The 14,428-nt window shown below is 39.0% G+C and overlaps 1 protein-coding gene across 2 annotated transcripts in view; it reads right to left on the reverse strand.

The window, feature by feature from the left end:
• SLC17A6 (solute carrier family 17 member 6) overlaps positions 1-14,428 on the reverse strand; it is a 46,649-nt gene that overhangs the window by 18,115 nt on the left and 14,106 nt on the right. The window lies entirely within an intron of this gene.

The raw sequence follows: 14,428 nt of genomic DNA on the forward strand, positions 1-14,428 counted from the left end.
GCATTATTTTGCATTTATCAACACTGAATTTCATTTGCCATCATGTTGTCCATGATTGATTAAATCCCTCTGAAGCTCCTCACAGTCTTCACTGGATTTGACTAACATAAATAACTTTTTGTATCATCTGAAAATGTTGTTACCTCACTTCTCATTCCCCTCTCTTCTTTTCTTTTAATAAATATGTTAAACAACATGGACACCTAGTATGGAACCTTGAGGCAGCCCATGGTTAACCTTTGGCCACAATGAAAATTGACCTTTCAGTCCTACTCTTTGCTTCTGGTCTCCTAGCCCATTTTTCATCCATCACAATATCTTGCCTCTCACCCTATGTCCATTCAACTTCTTTAGTAGCATCTAGCACTGGACATTGTCAAAGGCCTTTTGGAAGTCTAATTAATGATGTTAAAAGGTTCTCTTATACCCACTACTTTACTGACACCTTTAAAGAATTCTAAGGCTGTGTCTAGACTAGAGACCTTACACAGACACAGCTGTACTGATGCAGCTGCGCCTCTGTAAGATCTCGTGTAGTCGCTCTATGCTGACAGGAGAGAGCTCTCCTGTTGACATAATTAAACCACCCCCAACAAGCTGTGGTAGCTATGTTGGTGGGAGAAGCTCTCCCACTGACATAGCGCTGTGCACTACCACTTATGCCAGCAAAAGGTATGTCACTCTAGGGGAGGGGTGTTTTTTCACACCCCTACACGCATACATTTTGCTGACATTGTGAGAATTGTGACACACTATATTTCTTTCTGGAAACTTTGCTGGTTAGACCATATCATACCATGATTTTTCAGGTGTTTTGTTATTCTCTTAATTCCATTATATCTATTTAAATATAATAAAACATCCAAATTAGGGAAAATGTCATTATTTTTAATATAGTGTAATGTAATCTCTTCCTCAGGTACACTGTTTAAACGCAGTGTCTACTTGGAAACTAGTGGCCTCATCTTGAAATTACAGAGCACCCATAACTCCTTTTGACTTGCATATGTGCTTAACACCTCTGAAAATCAGGTCCCATGCGTTTGACTCTTGTCTGATGCTGGTATAAATCAGAAGTAACTATTGATGTTAACTGACTTCCACTGATGTAATTGACAGTGGATAATTGACAATTTAGCCTGTTAATATTTAAAACAAACAGATGTGAAATATAACAATAATATTCAAACTCTTCTCCACTTTAAGAAAATGACCCACTGTAACATTCAGTACAATATCTGTTTGCCTCAAAGCTCTGATTCTGCAGTCTAACAATATACAATATTCCTGCTCATTTAGGGCCAAATTTTACATCTTACTCCTCAAATAGTTTTATTGGTGCCACTGAATATTACTAAGTGTATCAGAATCTGGCCTTTAATAATAGTGCTTAAAGTAAACAATATAAATCTTCTCATCTTTAAAGTGGTTTGCAGATATTGTATAATTAATGAGTTCTACAGCATAGATGATTCTGTGGGTATTCCATGTAATTTTGTGAAATTTATATATTCTTCCTAAAATATCATTTGTTTCCATAGCCTGCTCATTATAAAAGCTCAGAATGGCTTATATGACTGTATAACAGTTCTACAGCAGTGCTCAAAAAGCATTCAAATTTTCATTAACTAATTGTCTGAAGTAAACCACATTTATCCAAAAAGTATGTCAACTTTTGTACATACCATGTGAAACCTACAGCGATCATTTGGTTAAACCAGATCATTTATAACCTTAATTCCTGTTGAGTATGTCTGTTAATACAAAATCTACATGATGATAATAAGATTTAAAACAATTTGAATGTTTTAAAGAGTTACCTAGTGACTAGACTGAAATCTTGTTATGTATTGTCTATGATTATATTGTATTTTAGGACAAGATCCAACAAAGAAGGAGCCATCCAGTTTCCCTACTACAGAAGAGTCTGCAAGACTGTATAGCTCAGCTGTCTATTTTAGTTTCCATTTCTCCTAGCTCTTGACATTTATTATGGGTCTGATCCAAAATTCAATGGAAAGATTCCTCAGTGGGCTTTGTCTTGGGCCTTATATGATTGTCCCTTTTGTCTCTTGATATTCATTATATGGCTCTTTCTGTCACCTTGAAATTGCAAGTGGATTTGTGTTGAAAAACTGATTCCTTTAAAAATGCCCATTCTTAAAATCAAATTATTCTTTTTTTTCCAGCCCAGAAAGTGTCACAGAGTGAGTGCTTCAGAGTTGTGGCACAGAATATTGAGAAGCACATCCCCAGCTTCCCCAGGGAGGACACCATGCACCATGATGAGGCAGGGGCCTTATCTATGAGAGACAAAGGAGGTGCCCAACTCCACTGGATGGTTATTGCTGGAGCTCAGTAAACCTCTGGCTCTGCATTCTGTCCCCTTCCTTTCCTGGCCCATGCTACTTGTCCACCCAGAAACGTTCCGTATGCTGGGTGGATGGTGGGATGGGAGCAGGTAGCAACCAACCAGCCATTCTATCATTACACCAGCCAAGGGTCCCCTTTGTGCCACTGGAGCAACACAAAGGGGATGCAGCCAGTGGCCAAGGCTGGACCATTTATTTATGAAAAATATAATGCTAAAATAAATCATAGGGACCTCCAATACATGACATTTTGCTATCACATCCAGAGCTGATTGATGGGAAAGAGGTCACCAAGGCATTTGTCAACATTATCTTTGGCTAATGACCAAAATTTAGTGAGAACCAGGCCTTAATCTGAACAAGCAGGAAGGAATGATTAGTTACAAGGAGGAATTCTTCCAAAGATATGTTTGTTTCATATATATCTATTTAAGTCTACAGACACATCGAAATCCCTGAATAGAAAATTAAATATACTGTACTTTTAATTTTGACAAATGGTAAAGGGCAGCTGTACAGGAAGAGGCCTCTGTTTATATACCTCTCAACACCCCTTTTTCTCTTCTTTGTTGCTGTCTCCTATCAACCCTTTAAACAACGTCTAGCTCCCTACAGGATATATTTATGGCATGGCTTGGCAACATTTTCTGTATTTTTTTCTAGATGCCTGAATTCTGTGTTAGCTCTTCATTTTTTAAAGTATAGGTTTTGTTTCCTGGTTGATGAATCCCATCAAAAGCATGTGCAGTTCATTTCCTTTCATTTTAATCAGATCCCTCCCAGAAGTTCAAGCATACTACAGTGATGTCATATTAAAATTTTTTTTTGTTTTACAAATGAGAATAAATTCAGCTTCTTAGGAACTTTGTTTTAAAAATGCATTTTTATTATTGCTCTAGAGTGGTTTTTTCAACCTCTCTAGAGCAATAGACTGTAACTGTCCTATGCAAGTGTGGCAAAAACAGAATGCAAGGTGAGTTTTATTTTATTCATAGGCAGGGATGAAGGGCTCTTTGGTTTGGTTTGGTTTTTTCCTTTTATTTTCTGAATAGATCATCTAGCTAAGTGTCTCGTGCAATAATAATGCACATCTTTTAAGTCTGTTCTTTCACAGATGCACCTCCTTGGGCTAGACTCTCAGCTGGTGTGAATCAATGCAACTTAGTTGAAAACAGTGGAAATCACCATTCTCTTCAGCAGTCAGGCCAGGAAATTACCACCTCCTTATAAGTTAAATCAATGTAAATTTTTGCTTTGGCAAAGTGACTCTATATCTATACCACTATAACTGAGTTCAGACTCTAGCCCCTAGAGCCTGTTTTCCACAGTTTAGTTTTCAGTTTAAGGCTATATTTCCCTGAATGACCTTTGTTTCAGTCTCCACCAAACAGATATAAGTTGACTCCTTAAACTTGTCCTCTTCTAGAAGAGGAAGGAAGATGCCCGCCCAAAGAATGATCACAAACATATATCTCCCAGATGGGACCTATTTAGAACTACAAATAACAGTAAACATTCAGTAGCATTTATAAGCAGATGACACAATAAACAGAGAACCCCACAATGCTATTAATAACAAGTCATTTTTAATTGTAGTACCACGCTTTAACACAGCCTCTTAAAAACCTGTTCCCCTGCTATTTTTATTCTAAATAGATATGAACTCAAATCTAGGATAAAACAGCACCAAAAATTATTATTCTGGATTTAGGCAGCACTTTATCCTCATTCTCTGTTGCAAAATTAAAAATAGTAACACCATTTTAATGCCTTACTGTTTTCCGGGAGCCAGTTTTCTATATTACCTTAAGTCTTGAGTAAATCTATCCTTCTATATCTGCCTATGCCTTTACACGCACACACGTATATAAACAGCTCATTATTTCCTGCAGTTGAACATAGTGTTTCCTTTTGCTCGTATATCTTTTGACCTCGTTGTGCTTATTTGTTCTCCACAGATCTCATATTCTTCCTCATTAGCAGAGTGTTTATATTTTTATAAGCCTTCTGTTTATTACTTCATATAACCCTGGTTAACCACATAGTCCACAGCTGACATTTATTCTGGTTTGAACTAAACCAGGATAGTTTTCATTTATAACATTGCTAAGGATATATTTAATGTTCCCATTTTAATAGATGACACCCACAAATGGGAATTGAAGTTGCAATTTTCTCAGGATATGTTATAGTCACACAAAATCAGTCTGCTTAACATCAAAATCAGTTGATTGCTTCCTTCTAGTTCTCACCCTTGTTAGTATTTTAAATTCTAATAATATTCTGATCAATATACGTTAAATGCTCCTTAGCTTCAGTCCTGTTTCTCATACCTGGCTCATCTGATAAAATTAGGTTCAGAATTGTCTCTAATCCTGTACTCTGCTCAGCAGAGCAGATAAGAAAGTAAACATGCACTATTTCCAGAAATATTTTCCCTCTGTTTTTACTGAAATCCTATCCAGATCAATATCTGAGTAATTAAAGTCCTTTGTGATCAAAGTTCTGGTCCTTTAAATTACACTCATCTGCACACTATATTCAGGTCTTACTCTAAAACACATATAGGTCTATAGTAATATCAGGATTTCCCCAATTATATTTAAAACACTTAGCTCCTATCCACATTATCTCAGCAATATTATTATTATTTATTATTTGCCTTATGGTATCACCTCTGAGTCCCAGTTGTGGATCAAGATCCCATTGTGCTAGGAGCTACACAAATGCAGAACAAGAAGATGGTCCCTGCACCAAAGAGCACCATCTTTCAAAACATCTGCTACTGCTGCATTACTCTATTTAAGCCACCCTCCCCAATCCTGTTTTCCCTTAACTGCCACCATCTTTTCTTGTCTATCTTTCCTCACTGCTTCCCATCCTACTTGGTTTTTCAGTTCACCCATATATTACCTCACCATTTCAGAGAAAGTCAGTGGCACTTGGGCTCCTAGGTCACTTAGACACTTTAATCTTTTTTTACCCAGGATCTAGAATCTTTTGCGGTCTCTCTTTTGGGGCCTGATCCAATGGGAGTCTAAAGAAATGGCACTATGGAAGCCAGCACAAACAGTGCTGAAACACATCTGGGAACTGAAGGAACTCCGAATAGCACCTACCATAATGGGGCTATCTTGGGGGGGATCTGTGGTGTACTGGATTGTCTTAGACACAGTATATTGGAATGGAATCTGTTTGCCTGTTCTGCTGCTGCACCAGCAAGTCAAGCAACATTCAGAGAGAGACCTCTCCTCCAAATATCCTGTAGCCTAGGGAAATATGCACTAAACTGGGTGACAGGAAATCACGCGTTTATGGCCTCATCTCTGCTAGTTATAATTCTGGACACTTCATGACCCTTGTTACCAAACAAGGCCTCATACCTCAAGTGTAGACATCAGTCAAGTATTAACTCCACGTTTTAGAAATAAATTTCACATGGTCACTTCAGGAAAAGTTGGGACTATAATTCAGGTCACTTATCAGGTAGGCCGAAGTCTTATCCAAGCAGCCATACTCCCTTTCAGAGTGAGTGTGTCAAACCTATGGTCTTAGATTATCCTATATCCAATCACTGCTATAATCACTAGATGCAATCCCCTCCCAGAGCCAGGGATAGAACCCAGGATTACTGAGCTCCAATGTTCAGCTGATGCTAACACACATTGGCAGGTTGGAATGCCAACAGGTATGCCTATTTGTGCTTCTGTAATACAAGGAGTAATAACAGCAAAAGCAATTTTGAGGAGGAACTGGAATAGTTAAGATGGGAAAGAAAAGATGATGACTCAGGAAGAAAGTGATTTAAAATGGAAAGAAGTTGCAGAGGGAACTTTTTTTTTTTTTTTTGCCTTTAAGCTGATTGGTTCATAGCCCTCCTTTGAGGGAAATGAAAGAGAATAAATGTTCTTCATCTCTGGGTTTCTCATCCCCACAACTCTGCAGCTCTGCTGTTGTCAGCTGCCTTTGGCATGCAGCTGGCACTGTATGACTACACAGCATTGTGGAGTGTTGTAGACGTTGTTTACTGCTGCCTTGGAAGAAACACCAGATCCCAAACTGAACTGAAAATAATGGTAGTACAGATACATGCCAAAAAAGATTCAAATTCCTTAAAGGCACCCTTTAAGATTTAGTACTGGACAACTATATAACAACTTTTTCCTCAGTGCTTTGATGTCTTAGATCCAGATCTCTGTTACCACAGAAAACCCTTTGGGAGCAGATTAAGGTAAAGGGAAAATCCATGAGTTTCCCTTTTCAAACTCTTCTATCAAAGTGAGGTGGGAGTGCTGCCTCCTGTGGAAGAAGCAAGGTATTTGGCATCCAGAAATGTGGATTCGCTGATGGATTGGGAAGATGCCTATTATTGCACCTGCCACCTCCCCATCCTCCCAGATGATGCACGTTATCCACGCTTGTGAAAAGTACAACTATTGCTACAAATGAAAGCAGTTTATTTTTAAAAAATGCAAAAACTCCCAGGACCAGATCCTTAGATGTGTTCGAAGTCTGCTTGCTGAGCACCTGAGGAATGAATATAGGTGGCTTTCTGCTATCTTTCCACCATGCTGATTTGGAGGGAAGCCAGGGCTAGTTCATCTCCCAGTGCAAGTCAGAGCAAGGCAGCTTTAACTTGCCTAGTTGATAATGCTCCATGGGACTATTCTGCCAGCCCACAATTACTGGAGTGTAACATCCTGTGCCCACAACCTATCCTACTCTTTCCTATCCCCAGCACATCTACAGCAGAATATCAGCAGCAGGTGGTCTATGACTAGCTACACTGTCTTTACATGACCTAGGAAATCCCTTGTGTAATTCCCAGACAGCAAATTTAAGCCAGCCCTCCATTTCTTTTTCAGTGCAAGAACAATTCCAGGGGACATAGCAGGGGCCAGGATCTGGCCCAGAATGTCCAGAGATTTGTTCCCATGAAGATTTTTACTAGAATCATCTTGCAAATGTTGCCACCATTATTCTGTCTCTACGCCTATGCTTTTTTCTCATTAGGCCAAATCCTGAGATGTGCTGAGCACTGGCCGACACTTACACCTCCCACAATTTTAGTTGTCAGTTGCACATACCTTTTCCCCAGCTGCTTCACTAAGAACCCCCACTCCAAGAGGGCTCTGGGGACAGCAGGCTGTATGGGGCGTTCTTAGTAGCCTGGATAGTGATTACAGGAACTGTACTTTCAAGGGGAGGTAGTAGGCCAGGGGGCTGTGCAGAGGCAAGAAGCCTCTGTATGGGAGACCATTCCTTCTGGTAGATTCTCTAGGATCCACAAATGATCTGCTCATTCTACCCTGGATGGATTTAAGGCAGATATTTAAGGCTCCTCTTTTCTCCAGACTAATTTATTTTTATCAAGTCTAAATCCATCTGAATTTGCATCAAGGTACAAGTATATAAAAATCTGGTTTACAGCATTAGTACTTCAGTGATCTGCACTTGTTTTGCAACATGATCCATCAGGTCATATGTGGAAGAAAGAACAAAACACCCAAAAGCTAACTGATTCACCAGAAAGAGTCTAGACATTATCTAGAAGGGCTAGACTGAGTGGCATAGTGAAACTCCAGGGCTGAGTTTAACAATCCAGTGCATCAATAATGCATAATAACTCCTGCCTTTATTTTGCTACGAGCCACTTAGAAGACAATGGCAAAATTCTCACTGACTCTAATGACCCAGATGTGGCCCTATGTGGCTATCAAGCTGCCCTCTCCATTGTTTGCTCACAGGCTGGTTTTGAAATGTGAATGTATATTTTTGGCATTGCTGGAAGACATTTATTGATCTATGGGCAGATAACACTCAACCCAGGGGTTTCACTTTACAGCTCAATATAATCTTCTAGGTCTAGCTAATGTCTTGACTCATTCTTTCTAATACGTTAGCTTTGGGATGCCTCAGTCCTTACATATATAATCTGGTAGATCATGTTGCAAAACAAGAGTAGCTCATTCAAAGTACCTTACTAAAGATCTTGGTCTCATTTTGTTATTCCCACTTTTCTCTCTTGACTTAGATGCACTTGCTGTTTTTAGAATTAATCCAGTGTGTTTTAATCTAAAATGCTTTGTGGAGTTGTTTTATGATATATTTACCATGTGGAGGTCCCAGAGGTATCTCATCTAGCTAAATCGTATGTTTGTTTATACTGCTTTATCCCAAAGTTTTACGAAAGGACACCTTTGTGTCATTCTGTACAGACTATGGCCATGTTCTCTGGTGATGTACGCCAGCAGAGTATTTGGTCCAATCTTTAGTTCTAATTTACAGCCTACTTTTGCTCTCATTTTTGATGTTCATAACTGCACATGCAGGGCCAGATGGTGAATTCAATTACACTGATATAACTCTCTGAAATTAACTCCATTGGAGTGAATGTTGGTACTCTGGATTTAGTAATGTAAGTGTTATTGCCATTCTGGTTCAGATCAATGGTATGGCTAGTCCAGTTTCATGTCTCCAGCTCGGACCAGTATCAGATGTTTCTCAGTAATGGAGAAAGTTCTGTCCTAAACCCTGGTGGTTAGTGTTTGATTATGTCCTGAAGAATGAGGATAGATATCCCTTATCCCTTTTTATTCCAGCGAATGCAATTGCAGATTATATTCTTTTCATTCTAATCCTTTTCTGACTCCTGCTACATTGTTTGCCTCAATAATATTTTGTTACAATGAGTTCCACATGATAATAATGTAGTGTGTTTTTTAAAATGTATTTCCTTCTACCAGAGTTAAAGGGTTGCCTCTTGGTTTCACTGGATATCTCCTTGATCACATATTATGAGAGAGGCTAATTAGGAGCGCCTGACTGACCTTTTCTGCACTCTTCATTATTTAATATGCAACTATCATGTCACTTCTTATTCGTCTCCTCTCTAAACTAAATAGTCCTAATAATCTATTTAATCTCCCTTTATACGGATGCATTCTCTTGCTTCTAATCACATTGATTGCCCTTCTCTGGACCTTTCTATTTCTGTTCACTCCCTTTTAGAGATGGGCTGACCAGAACTGAACCCAGTATTCAATGTGAGAGCATACCACTGAGTGATTTTAGTGGCATTCTGGTATCTTCATTATTATTCTCTGTCCCTTTTTTAATATGGCCTAATATCTTGCTTGCTCTATTAACTATTGCTCTGCACTGAGCCTGAGCACGTGTTTCTACTGTGCTGCCCACAATGGCAATTTATACCCATATAACTGATGGCAGAATTTGGCTTGCAATGGCTGCAGCTATATGCACAACCCTAGGCATGCAATTGGGTGTGCATTTCTGCATGATCACCAGGATCTCTCACCATTGCACACTTGTATCTTTAAGAACTCTCCTACTTTTCTATTCTCTTCCTATATTTACTGAACCAAGTATTTTCACCAAGAACAGCATTCCCTGTACCCATTCCCAAACAATCTCAGACCAAACTAATACACTCTGTTTACTTTTGTTCACCATCCCCTTCCTATCTTTTTGTGATCTTCACATCATTTCCAGAGCATTTTAAGCAAAGACTGGAGCTGTCATCAGTGAAAACATGTGCAATATGGTGGATACCTTTTTGGTGTATTTCAGCATTCTTAGTTCCTTCTGGTTGAAATTCAACAACACTCATGTAAAACCTAATGAAACAAATTTATGTGTGAGAACCATTGGGTTTGCTGGGACAACCCACTGGCAGGGTATAGCCACCACTTTATACCAGCCCTTGCTTGGGAAGAAGATTTGTGACCCATATGAATTATGCATAGGAATACTGTGTCTGTGTAATCATGGACCCAACTGACCAACCACTTCTCCTCACTCAGCCCACATTACTCCCTCAACACTAGTCCATCCAGAACTCACACAGCCAAATTAGTGGGTGAATTTCACCCGAGGTAGAGATTCATAAGGGCTTAATCCTCCACAGAGAAGGTGCAAAGTATGTTTTCACTGCAGAGTAACATAACAGCCGTACTGGGTGAGACCAATGATCTATCTAGCCCAGTATCCTGTCTTCCAACAGTGGCCAGTGCCAGACACTTCAGAGGGTATGAACAGAAGAGGGCAATTTATCGACTGATCCATCCCCAGTCATCCAGTCCCAGCTTCTGGCAGTCAGAGGCTTAGGGACACCCAGAGCATGGGATTGCATCCCTGACCATCTTGGCTAATAGCGACTGATGGACTTATCCTCCATGAACTTATCTAATTCTTTTTTGAGCGCACTTATACTTCTGGTCTTCACAACGTTCCCAGGCAGCTCATGTTCTCAACACTCAAGTTAGTCCTTTCAAGTTACCCTAGCACAAGCAAGAGCAGCCAGACTGCAAAATAGCACTCAAGTTGCTGTGTCCACACTGGCACTGTACTCTCTCATGTGTGACACTAAGAATTCTGGACGCACATCCCATGCTTCTTAGCACCACACTAAGATGAGCTACTCTATTAATTCTATCCTAGTGAATTGTGGGAATTGTCTTTTCCGGGCACACGGGGAGAATTGTGGGAAGCATCGGAGGACTAGTGGTACTCATGTGGAATTAGCCTGTGTGCACTATACACAGTACTTGTGTCAACAGCTGAGGAATCATGCTAACTCAGGCTTTAGTCTATACCCCCTCTTGGGCCAGCCAACTTGAGTTAAAAGCACCTCCACACATGATTTAAAAGGGTTTGTGTGTGTACAGGACTTAAACTAGGGAGAAGCCCCAAGTTATAAATTGAGTTAACTCTGCAGGGAAGACAAGTGATTTGAAATCTACACTGCTCATATGGTGCTGAGGACTAAATAGAGTGTTCAACACTAACTGTGCTGACATGAAGTCTTTGCTCACACTGGCACTGGGGTGCAACCACCTTGTTTTCTCTACTGCATGCTCTGCAACAGCTTGCAGGCTCAACGCCTGAGAATTTGCAAAGACCCTGAATGTCACATATTCTACAACAGTCTAGCAAAGCATTTAAGCACATGCTTAACTTGAAGTCAGTGGGAATACTCACATGCTTAAAGTTAAGCTCATACTTGTGTGCTTGGGGCCAAGGAGAGACACAGTAACAATGTCTACTAGGGAGTACTGTGTCCCATGGAATTCCAACTTGGGTGTTATATCTTCACAGCAACATGGGTACACAATCCAGTCTTAATTAGAACTAGATATGGTTCTCAGATTTAATCATAACTTCTATGTTTAGTAGGGCTGTCAATTAATTTCAGTTAACTCACGCAATTAACTAAAAAAAAATTGCGATTAAAAAAATTAATCACAATTAATCACACTGTTAAACAATAGAATACCAATTGAAATTTATGAAATATTTTGGGTGTTTTTCTTCATTTTCAAATACATTGATTTCAATTACAACACAGAATACAAAGTGTACAGTGCTCAATTTATATTATTTTTATTACAAATATTTGCACTGTAAAAATTATAAAAGAAATAGTATTTTTCAATTCACCTCATACAAGTACTGTAGTGCAATCTCTTTATCATGAAAGTGCGACTTACAAATGTAGGGGTTTTTTGTTACATAACTGCACTCAAACAAAACAATGTAAAACTTTAGAGCCTATAAGTCCACTCAGTCCTACTTCTTATTCAGCCAATCGCTAAGAGAAACAAGTTTTTTTTTTTAAATTTATGGGAGGTAATGCTGCCCAAGTCTTAATTACAATGTCACCTGAAAGAGAGAACAGTAATTTGCATGGCATTGTTGTAGCTGGTGTCACAAGATATTTATGTGCCAGATGCACTAATGATTCATATACCTCTTCATGCTCTGGCCATCGTTCCAGAGGACATGCTTCCATGCTGATGACGCTCATTAAAAAAATAATGCGTTAATTAACTTAGTGACTGAACTCACTGGGGGAGAATTGTATGTCTCCTGCTTTGTTTTACCCGCATTCTGCCATATATTTCATGTTATAGCAGTCTTGAATGATGACCCAGCACACGTTGTTCACTTTAAGAACACTTTCACTGCAAATTTGACAAAGTGCAAAGAAGATACCAATGTGAAATTTCTAAAGATAGCTACACCACTCAACCCAAAATTTAAGAATCTGAAGTGTCTTCCAAAACCTGAGAAGGATGAGGCGTGGAGCATGCTTTCAGAAGTCTTAAAAGAGCAACACTCTGATGCGGAAACTACAGAACCCAAACCACCAAAAAAGAAAATGAACCTTCTGCTGGTGGTATCTGACTCAGATGATGAAAATGAGCATGCGTCGGTCTGTACTGCTTTGGATCATTATCGAGCAGAACCTATCATCAGCATGGACGCATGTCCTGTGGAATAGTGGTTGAAGCATCAAGGAACATATGAATCTTTAGCGCATCTGGCATGTGAATATCTTGCGACGCTGACTACAACAGTGCCATGCAAACGCCTGTTCTCACTTTCAAGTGACATTGTAAACAAGAAGCAGGCAGCATTATCTTCTGCAAATGTAAACAAACTTATTTGTCTGAGCAATTGGCTGAACAAGGACTTGTAGGCTCTAAAGTTTTACATTGTTTTATTTTTGAATGCAGGTTTTTACTGTACATAATTCTACATTTGTAAGTTAAACTTTCATGATAAAGAGATTGCACTACAGTACTTGTATGAGGTGAACTGAAAAATACTATTTCTTTTATCATTTTTACAGTGCAAATATTTGTAATCAAAAATAAATATAAAGTGAGCACTGTACACTTTGTATTCTGTGTTGTAATTGAAATCAATATATTTGAAAATGTAGAAACTATCTAAAAACATTTAAATAAATGGTATTCTATTATTGTTTAACAGTGTGATTAATCGTGCGATTAATTTTTTATCACATTATTAATCGCGCGATTAATTTTTTAATCGCTTGACAGTCCTAATATTTAGACAAAATACCATCCATCACTGTACATTGCCCACCATATGCAAACATTTTCATGGGTTATGTGGCAATACAGGAGAGCAACGTTCAGCATTGTCACTGATGTGTGTGATCATGAGAATTTGGTCAATTAACTTGGTCCAAGAATTCTGAGACACCTATTTGGAGATACTGTTTTAAATGCTTATATTCATTGCATTAAGAACACAACCCTTTTCAAGGTGAGGAGAAGATATGTCACCAAGCTGACATACTCCTGACCATGAAGAAAAACAGAACTTCTCAATAAGTTTAAGTTTTATATCATTTAGTGTTTCTCTTCCAATCCCATTTTATTTACCCTTCACTAGTATTGAGAGAGACTTCACATTTCCAGAGACTCTTCAAGATTGAGCCAAAAGGTATAGTCTCCAAGTTGTCTTTAAAGTGTCTCAATATTTTCAGAACATGATGATGGCATTGCATTAGTCTGAAGGTATTTTAGGAAACATTTAATGCAAAGTTAAACACATGTTTAATTACTTAAACAGGGATAGGAAGGCTCGTGTTCAAAGTTGAGCACATGCCTAATTACTTTGCTGAAATGGCCTCCGAATTCAAATGAAACAGAATAGGCCCAACGAAACTGGGATTGTTCCATGAATATCAGAAAGGCTTACCAACCTAGCTGCTAAGCAAGACAAATACAAGAAGCTACCACCAAAATTAGAGGTGAACTCTTATCCCCAATGTCTATGTTTTGTCTGTGCTTGCTGTTAGCCTTAAGGCTGGTCCTGTTCATAATGCGGTGTATCTCAATGAGCTGTGCTAGAATAGCAATTTTGCTTGTCATCGAGAAAAGGTGATGAAACGGGCTTTTTCCATTCATACGTCTACATGGGATGGGGGAGGTGTCTGTGTGCTGCTCATACTAAATCCTATTTTAAGCCTTTTGTGAAGCATTAATATGTAAAAGCTGATCCCTCACCATCTAATCCAATCTAATAAAGGCTTGGCTGCATTATTAATTTTGCCACACATCTGAGGCTCGCTTTTATCAAACAAAAAACCCCACCCAAATCCCTTGGTGAATCATTAAATTGTGAAAATGGCTTCATCATTCATGACAGAAAAATGGAAGGACCCAGAGCCATATGGCACAGGGAGCAGCACCACCAGCCACCCTCATAAGTGGTACTTA

Source organism: Terrapene carolina, unplaced genomic scaffold (assembly GCF_002925995.2).
Source record: "Terrapene carolina triunguis isolate 2854851 unplaced genomic scaffold, T_m_triunguis-2.0 Scaffold96, whole genome shotgun sequence".
NCBI lineage: Eukaryota > Metazoa > Chordata > Testudines > Emydidae > Terrapene > Terrapene triunguis.